The following is a 9,924-nucleotide window of genomic DNA, read 5'->3' on the forward strand; positions in this document are numbered from 1 at the left end:
TTTACATCATAATATATGTTGTTCCCTATAGCTGTGCAAATTCAGCAAAATTGTCTGAATATCTACTGAATATTAAGGCAGGAACAGCTTACCAAACTTTTTTCCATCTGGTTCTTATCCCGCAGGCTCAGCTTTTCTACATAAAGCACTCAGTGAAGGAAATATATGTTTTAAAATGTAATAGTCTGCCTCTGAAACAAAGTGGTTCCTTTACTCAGTCCAAATGAAAGAAGAAATAGACATGAGAATTTAGTTTGTTCCAGCCACAAGAACAAAAAGAATAGAAGGGAAGCATCCACAGGGAGAACTAAGTAAGAGGATTACATCTAGATTAAATTAAATACATTATAAAATGTGGTTTTCTATAACAGCTTGTACAACAAATAGACCTTTCCACTTGTACAGTTCTGTTATAAATTTATATATATTCAACACATGTATTGATGCAGAAGGTATGTTCTTTCTGTTCTTTAAGTCTACGCTAGTATGTTAAGACTTTGCCCTTCACAGAGTGGTGTCTATGATGTGAGGCTCCTCACTATGTGTGCCCTTAGTCTGAGAAATAATATCAGGAAAAATTATACAGGAATTCTATTGATATGTCTATAGTCAGTCCATGCATGCTTCACTCACGGCCACCAGCCCTGTTAGCTGCTCTATGGAGACTACGTACCTCAACATGCAAAACTCTGTGTATGCATCCAATTTAGAACAAGCAAGTACTGATTTCTCTGATCTTTGATATTGTTCCAGAGCCTGGTGATTTCCACATGTTTTCTGTTTGATTTGTTTTGTCTAGGTCAATCCTGCTCCATCTCTACACAGATGCAATAACTTTCAATAAAAATTGCAGAAGTTCAAAACAGTGGATGTTTTCATGTTCAAACCATAATGTATCCAGTTCCTGTGTTGCATTGATTTCTTGCTCTAGAAGATTCAAGGAGATCTACTTTCATGTATTGTTCTGGACAGTGACTGGAAATGTATTCTTCATATAGTGGGATGTCTCCAAACATGGACAAAAGAGCTCCCTCCACATTAAATGACTAAAATGTTGTCTTTTAAGCAGGAGGCGTACTTGAAATATACTTTACATAGCAGCATAATGCTATGTGTCATTCATTATCTTGAAAAAGCACCGTAACAGCAATGATCCACTTACTGCTACAAATTGTGGGCAGACAATGTTCAGGAAAATGGAGCCAGTGACTAGTACTGTAACCATGGCAACAATTGTCTGGCATCTCACACATGCAGTATGGAATGAGAAGACACATAACTTTGCACTTGGGAGATACACTGTCCAAACACCAATGAGTCGCCTTCACCTTTTTCCAGCACAGAGAGGAGTGATGGGTACCTTTTGCTGAGAAAAATATGACAAGTCTGAAATATGACAGGTGAAATGGAAACCTACATAAGATAGGATCTTCCCTTTATTCCCAATAGATAAGCTCTATTCATTTCCTGGCAATATAAAGATTTTCAAGACTGCAGATAGCATATGCACTTTTTACCCTGCATAGCCTGAATCCATGAATCTTCTTAAGACATATGCTATCTTCTCAGTATAAGTTAGTTTTGCGATGCACCTACCACCTAAGCTGTAAATAATCAGTGTTCAAAAAAACCTCTCTTATCATGGTAACTTTCAGAAAACATACAAATTCTGTCATGTGCCTTTAGTTTGAAAAACTGAATTTGTGACACAGTTTACTGTGCCTCCAGTAGCAATTTCAAGAGTATCTACTTTTTACATTAGTCACTCACTGACTCACTGGTCATTTTAGTACTGTTTTAAAGAAAAGAAGAGGAAAACTACAGAAACAAAATGGCTACAATTGCTTGGTTGGCACCTGAAGTTTTCTTCCTCGGGCAATGGTATCCAAAGTTATGTGCTTAGCTTCTTAAACATTCCCAAGTTCAGTGGGAAAGTTGAAAACAAACATGACATTTTATCCTTGGCAAGGCAGTTAATAAGATGGAAGATTTTATTTTTAGCATTCCAAAATCATTCTTTGTTCTCTACCTCGTGGTTATTTCTGCAAATAATAAAAAGAAAGAACTCTGGTTTCAAAACCACCTAGTGAAATACAGAACAAGATGCCATCAGCTAAAGGAAAGATACTGAGTCCTTGAGCTTACTCATAGTCCTATAATGATGTATCTGAGTGAAATTCTTTCACTTGTACAGAAGAGGACACATAAATTCAGACATAATATGAAAATACATGTATGCTATAATTCAGTGTCATCATCAGGAAATTATAATGAAATTGGCTTCATTAATGACAATTGGCTCGTATGCATCCATTTAATCGAAACCAGAGGATATCCAGTGAAGCTGGAGCATTGGGCAAAATACTGGCATGTGAATTTTTCTGTTCATAAATGCAAGAAGTCATTCAGTGGAGAGAAAAAATTGACATTCACATATTGAATTTGAAATATATCAAAAGAATGATCAGTGTGCCTGTCTATATTGCTCAGCAAAAACATTTTCTCACTCTGTAGTGGTAGAAACAAATCACAGAAGGATTAACAAATAATAGATAAAACCTAAATTGAAGAATATATATATAAATAAGCCTGAATATAGTTTACATAATGTATAACAGAGAAAACAATAGCATGTTCCCCCATTGGACAACTGCATTTTGTTGTGGACCTTAAAAGATATATATTCAAATAATAGAAATTAACATGATTGTATCAGAGAGTTTATAAAGACTGCCATGCATAAGCAAATAAGATGACTGAATAATTTTACATGGAACAGGACAGGGAAAACACAGGCAAAAAACAGACTATTTCAAGAATATAAATGGAATCTTGCTGTCCTAGAATAGTAATAACAAAACATTTCATTTAAGGTCCTGGTTTTGGATCGATAAAATTAATTTCTTCTCAGTAGCTGATATAGTGCTGTGTTTTGGATTCAGAAAGAGAATAGAATAGTAAAAACATTTCATTTAAGTAGATGTCCTGGTTTTGGATGGATAAAATTAATTTCTTCTCAGTAGCTGATATAGTGCTGTGTTTTGGATTCAGAAAGAGAATAATGTTGATAACCTACTGCTGCTTTGGATTCTCGCTAAGTTCTGTTTACCCTAAGTTAAGGACTTTTTTCCATTTTGTATCTCATGCTCTGCCAGTGAGAAGGTGCTCAGAATAACCTGGGAGGGAGCAGAGCTGGGACAGATTAAATGAACTGGCCGAAGGGATATTCCACATCATAAAATGCCATGCCCAGTATATAAATTGGTCGGGGGCATTATGCAGAAGGAGTGGTGGATCTGGGTGAGGCATTGGTCAGCCGGTGGTGAACAATTGTATTGTGCATCACTCGCTCAGTTTAGTTTTATTTTCCCTCTCCTTTTCCATTATTATTACCTTTATCATCATTTACCATTACTATTGTATTTTACTTCATTTCCAGTTATTAAACAGCTCCTGTCTCAACCTGCAAGTGCCTCCTGATTCTCCTCCCTATTCCACCAAGGTGAGGACTGGTCAGGAGGGAGGCAGAAAGCTGAGTAAGTGAGTGAGTGGCTGAACGGTGCTTAGCTGCTGGCTGGGGTTAAACCATGAGAGTGGATATATTCATCTTTCAGAACATTTTTTTTTAAAAAAACTGTGTGCTTGTGGCATATAATTATTTTGTGGAACTTTCTGCCACAAAATTTCATTACACCATCAAAATTTAATAGCATACCTGTACCACTGAAACACATGCTGTGGGTTTATTAAAATTTCCATAGTTCCACAATAATGAGTGAAATCTAAATTCCCTGAATTCTTATGATTCCAGTTGTGCCTTGCCTTCTGATTGTCAGAGAAACATCGACAACTAAGAATAGGTTCAGCTATAACTACCGATTGTGAATTTTTTTTGCCTTTCCCAGAACCAAGCCCTGCTGGCTGTAAAAAGACACAGAGCAATGAAAGGTAATACCCAATCCAAATGGTAATTGCTGTTATGTCTTATTTTCATTTTCTTAGTTATTAGATCTAGGTAAATTATATCATTTCAGGCTTCATTTTTAATTTAAAAATAGATTTTTTGACATCCAGATGCTATATAAAATTAGCCAAATTTTGCTCTGTTGCACATTTAGGCAAAACAAGAACCAAGATAAAATAGAAATTAATTGACTTTATTTTTCAGCTTTTATTTTATTTTACTGTTATTATAACAGCTTTACAACTGTTTGAATAAAAAATGAAAGATCTCCCTTCTGGTCTGAAAAAAATCCCAAAACAAACCCAAATGATATTTTTAAAATTGCCAGAACAATTATCTGACATTTAACATGGCAAATGTTTTTATGCTATTTCTCACTGCACACTCACTCAACTGCACTGTAGGATAAATGCTGCAGGTGATATTACTAGAAGTAAACTAAGAACTTCTCAAGTGCTTTTTGCCATAAGGGCATTTAGATACCTATGCAGCATTTTTTTAAGTCTTCTAGTCCCTAAAGAAAACTATTCCTTCTTGTGTTTATGACAATAGACTAGTGAAAAAATATTTGTTTTGGCTAAGCTGCCTGTAGGGATTCTACAGGAATCATAGTAGCCAGAAAGCAAATAAGCTTCATCAGAGGCATGAAAATGAAGTGTAATCATACCTTGATTTAGCCTGTGGAATTTTAACAGGGGAGCCCATGCAAATCCCTGAGGTACCTCACTGCTTTAATAGTTTAATTATTATTTGTGGTATGAAACAGATGCTTTTCTTGGTAACCTCCACTGCCTGAATATCACTTTGAAACATATGCTAAATGACCACCTTGCAATTAGGTCAAGTGATTAAAAAGACAACCATATGGTTGTTTGATCTAAATGAAAAATGTTAGGAGATTTTTTTTAAGCACATTTAGTAACACAATATTTGTGCATTATGCTGTTTCAAAGTCTGACTGATATCCTGTTGGTATTGATGGATTTTCAGTGCACCAGTTAATTATAACAGTTCTGCAGTTGCTCCTGTTTGATATGAATTGTTTTTAGTTTTTCCTTTTTGACTCTTGAAATGGTGCTGAAAGAGAACAGCTCTAAGGAAAATCAGTATATTGATACTTCATTTTAGAAAGGTAATGAGGAAAGTGCATCTCCTTGAGCGTGTGTACTGGTTTGATCTGGGGTAGACTTAACTTTCTTCACAGTGGGTAGTAAAGGTCTACATTTTGGATTTGCACTGAATACAATTTTGATAATATGGACATGTTTTTGTCATTGCTGAGCAGAGTTCACATATAGACAAGGTCTTTTCTGATTTCCATACTGCCATGATGGCAAGGAAGTTGGGGGTGCATGGAAGCTTGGGAGGACACAAGACAGGTGACCCAAACTGACCAAAGGGTTATTCCATACCATATGACATCAGTATATAAAGTGGGAGGAAGAAGGACGAAAGGGTGGATGTATGTCTTCCCAAGTAACTATTATGTGTGACGGGGCCCTGCTCTCCTGGAGATGGCTGAACACATGCCTGCCCAAGGAAAGCTGTCAATTCATTTCTTGTTTTGTATCTCAACCACAAGTTTTCTAGCTTTTACCCTTACGATTCTGTCTCCCATCCTGCTGGTTGCGGAGTGAGCAAGTGTCTGTGAGGTGTTTGGTTGGTGGCTGGGGTTAAACCATGGCAGACTGTGAGAGTAATAAATATTCTTTTTTTCAGTGACAAAGAAGCTTATAACTTGCATGGGTGTTGTAGTGCTTTCAGTCCCACAGGTTCAAAAATATCATTACTCAGACTGTATGTAGGATCATGAGGTTGATTCAAAATTAGGAAATTAAGAAATGGTTTCCAAATATTTATCAAGGTTTTTTATCAATTTAATTTGGCTTTTTTAAATGGAGATATTAATTCTGTATGGCTTTCAATATGAAATTCATCTTTAAATAGCGTCATATAGGTACAAGTTTTCAGCATTGTTTTCATGGCTTAGTTTACTCCTTCTTGCTTCTTATTTATTTCTTCTGGACTTGCTTCTTATGTATTTCTTTCAATGTAGCTTATGGGTTACTCAGGACTCAAAGGGCTGTTTATGTTTCCTGACATATTCCTTTATCCAGGAAGATTTTGAGAACTTTCTAGCTGTATCTGGCACTTCCAAACATGCAGCTGAGAAATTAACATCAACTCCGAACAGCCTGCAACTTCTTTGGAAATGACAAATATTAATCCGATTGATGTAATTACCTATTATATGAACAACTTGCTACTGTTCTGTACCTTTGCAGTATGATTACCATTTCCTGAACAAAGCACTAGAGCTGTCTGTCATTCATGAGTAGGATCTACACAGATATGCATCCAAGTGAGTCAGAAATTACAGAACATATGCACCATTACACATATGCACCTCTAGCTCCTGAGGTGTTCCCAAACAGATGTATTTTAGCACTCTCATGTCTTTACTGTGACAACTATTGCAGGGGTGGGGGAGAGGGCAAGTAGAAGAAACACTCAATTTAACACAGTAGTGAATTTTTCTCTTTTCAACAAAAGTAGAAAAATTAAGTCATTATACTGGTTTTCTTGAAATCATTTCCCCTCTATTTCTGATTTACCAATAACACAGTTTTGTCCTAATATGTAACTAAAAGCCTGAACCTGTGGAGAAGAAATTGTCTCATTGTTAATCAAAGCAATGGTTTAATATGATTTAGGTCAGGGAAATAAACCTTCTCTGTGCAGCTTTGATTGCTGGTACTGACATCACCACTTTCATTACTTTCACTGCTTTGGAAACCAATTGACATTCAGTTCAGAAATAACTCTGTTTGCTCAGCCAAACTGACTTCAATGCTCTCTCTGTGAGCTGACAGCTGGCTTGCAACAGATGATGATGAGTAATCAGCTGATCATGTCTGAAAACAGAACCATGCACCTGGAACCATCTTAAATTCACATTTCTATTACATTTGGAATACTTATGAAGGCCTCAAGAATTGGTATAATATCATCATATCTCTTCAATATCAGCTTTTGCTAAATTGGTTACTTCCAGCTGAATTTGCATAGCTGAGTTTACCTGTGCATATTTGGGAAACTCTTCTCAAGTTCTGTAAATTGAAGCACCCACATAATCTTCAATATCCACAGTTTTTTTGTCCAGAAAATGCTTCATAAGACTGAAGTAAAATTACAATAGTTATCATCAGAGATTAAAGTCTCTACATTCAAATATAAGAGCCAATGTAATCTTTTGTTTTCATGATTTTTAATCATCTATCACCATGCCCTTCAGAACAATAAATCCTTGTGTTATTGATATAAAAGTTTATGTCTTAGCCACAGAAATGCTCATGTTGACTACTTTTCCATAAGAGTTGTACATATATAAAATGAAGAAATTATTAGCTGATTTTGCTTGTTGACTTGCCAAATAGCAAGTGGAATAACAATCTTTTAATTTTGTGAGACTGTTGCTCAATGTCAGTTGTTGCAGTGCTGCAGTTTAAGTCTAGTCACATATTTAGGAGAAGCAGAAAATAACACCCACAACTGGACAGCTAAAGAAGGTAAGCATACATGGCTCACTATGTGATACACCAACAAAGGACTTTGGATATGTCTGAAGTGTAGGAAGGAGTCTACAAAAAAGGAATTCCGTGACCTTCAGTCATTGAAGGACATTATTACTGAGTGAACAGCTAACTGAAATTACTGATATAACATTAATCACATGGTATTAACATGGATTATTGTAGTATATGCTACCAATGTCCTATGTCCCAACGTAAATAAGCAGTAAGCATGTGTCTTCTGAAGATGAAGGAGTCTTTCTAGAAATTCTAACTGGAGGTGCATCCCAGTTGCACAAGAAGGTGCTGGAGCAAGTCCAGAGAAGGGCAGGAAAGCTGAAGAAAGGTGGAGATGGCAAGTCCTATGAGAAGTGGCAGCTAGAGTTGAGATTTTTTTAGCCTGGAGAAGAGGAGGCTCAGAGGTGACCTTATCACTCACAACTACCTGAAGGGAGGTTGTAGCCAGGTAGCGACTGGCCTCTTCTCCAGGCAACTAGTGACAGGACAACAGGACAGTTTCAATCTGTGCCAGGGAAGTTTTAGGCTGGACATTAGGAGGAATTGCTTCATGGAAATGGTGATTAAACATTTGAATGGACTGCCCAGGTGAGTGGTGGAGTTACCATCTTTGGACGTGTACAAAAGAAGACTGGATGTGGCACTTAATGCCATGATCTAGTTGATATGATAATGTTCAGTTCTAGGTTGGACTTGACCTCAGAAGTCTTTTCCAACCCAACTGATTCTGTGATTCTGTGATTCAGTGAGGAGCAGAAGACATGAGACAGAGAAAGGTCAGCGTCTCATGGACTACATGTGAAAGAGAAGAAGGGAGAAAGTCACCAGTAGCCAGGGCTCAAGGACAAGGAAAAGGAAATTTCATGAAGTGCAAATACTGGTGCTCTGGGCTTAGTTTGGTTGTTCCAAATGAACCTACACATTTTATTTTAATGACCTCATCACAGACTTGATTTTTTAGAGTTGTTCACCTTCAGATTTATATAATCGTATATTTAAATTTTAGCTGCTTGTGCGACAGCTACGTTATGAAGTCTAATCAGCTCTTCAGACATGCATATTATTCTCTATACATCACAAATACGACCACTTACTTTCTGTTCATGACCCATTTCATTGTTTTTTTTCTTTATCTATTATCATTACATGTCACATACAGAAACTTTCTCAAAAAAATCCCATGAGATTTTGAATTTGTTTTAACTCTTTTTTTCAGTCACTTTGAAAAAACAGGATATGTTTTGCATGCAAACAAAGCAGCTGGAAAATGTTTCAATCAACCTCTATAATCAAGGGTATGTTTTCTGCTTATTCAGTGCAATGGCCTCACAGTGATAGCAGATAACTTACACTACTGATTTTTTTAGCGCATTCCTGTTTTCTTCGTTTTTTTGAGAGTAAATTAAAATTTAGCCTGTCATCAGCATACACTGTAGTATTTTGAAGAATATTAACTATTTTGTAGTGTCAGTGAAGAAGCTTTGTTCTCCCTCAAATTTATCTGAATGCTTTTTCAGTGAGAGAATCCCAACTGTGTGAAAACTTCCTTTTCCTACTTTGTGGAGAGTAGACTGCACTTAAGAGCTGAACAAACAGAGGAAACAAAGCATGCTGTCACTATCTCTAGAATACAGAGAATCATTAAAATCCATCAAACTGGTATGAGCAGAAAAAATATAAAAATCTTCTTTTTCCAAAGAAAGGTTTGGGCAAGAGTCTAAGTTATGACTGATGACAAATGTCAGAAACAGGAATTCTGTAAGAAATGAGCGTTATGTTGTTGCTGTGGGCAGTAGCAGGGAGAGCTCAGCTTTAGAGCTGCACAAGATTGATTACAAAGTATAGTATCTACTTTATAGAACAAACACACTTTACCTGTGTTTGTTACTGCTCAGTGACTAAGAATAGTACTAGATTGCAAAATGAAAATTGTAAACACAGAAAAAAAGGTAAAAAATGAACTGAAAGCAATTGTAACTGCTTAGATATAATCATAGTATGCCTTCAATAGTAGCACAGAATGGGGCAGAATGCTTTATATATATATATATATTAGTCTGAAAATCAGTTGCCTCTCACTTTGCTTCCTCAGAGACCCACAGATTTTTCTCCATGATTTTATGCAGACACTTGGCCAATAATATTGCCATAAAAAACTTATGGTAGATGGCTCAGTTCTTTCTAAAAATCATGGAATTCAAATCACAGTTTTTTGATGAAGAGCTGAAGTGTTGTGAGATTATTTAATCTAGTGTCTTTACTCTGCCTTTCTTTTTCTTTCTTAGGAGTTCCAAAGAAAATGGGTGAAAGGTGCACAGAAGATGAAAAGAAGTGAAGAAAAGAGGTGCCCTTACAGAAAAATCACTAATC

This window comes from Acanthisitta chloris, unplaced genomic scaffold (genome assembly GCF_000695815.1).
Source record: "Acanthisitta chloris isolate BGI_N310 unplaced genomic scaffold, ASM69581v1 scaffold195, whole genome shotgun sequence".
Lineage (NCBI taxonomy): Eukaryota > Metazoa > Chordata > Aves > Passeriformes > Acanthisittidae > Acanthisitta > Acanthisitta chloris.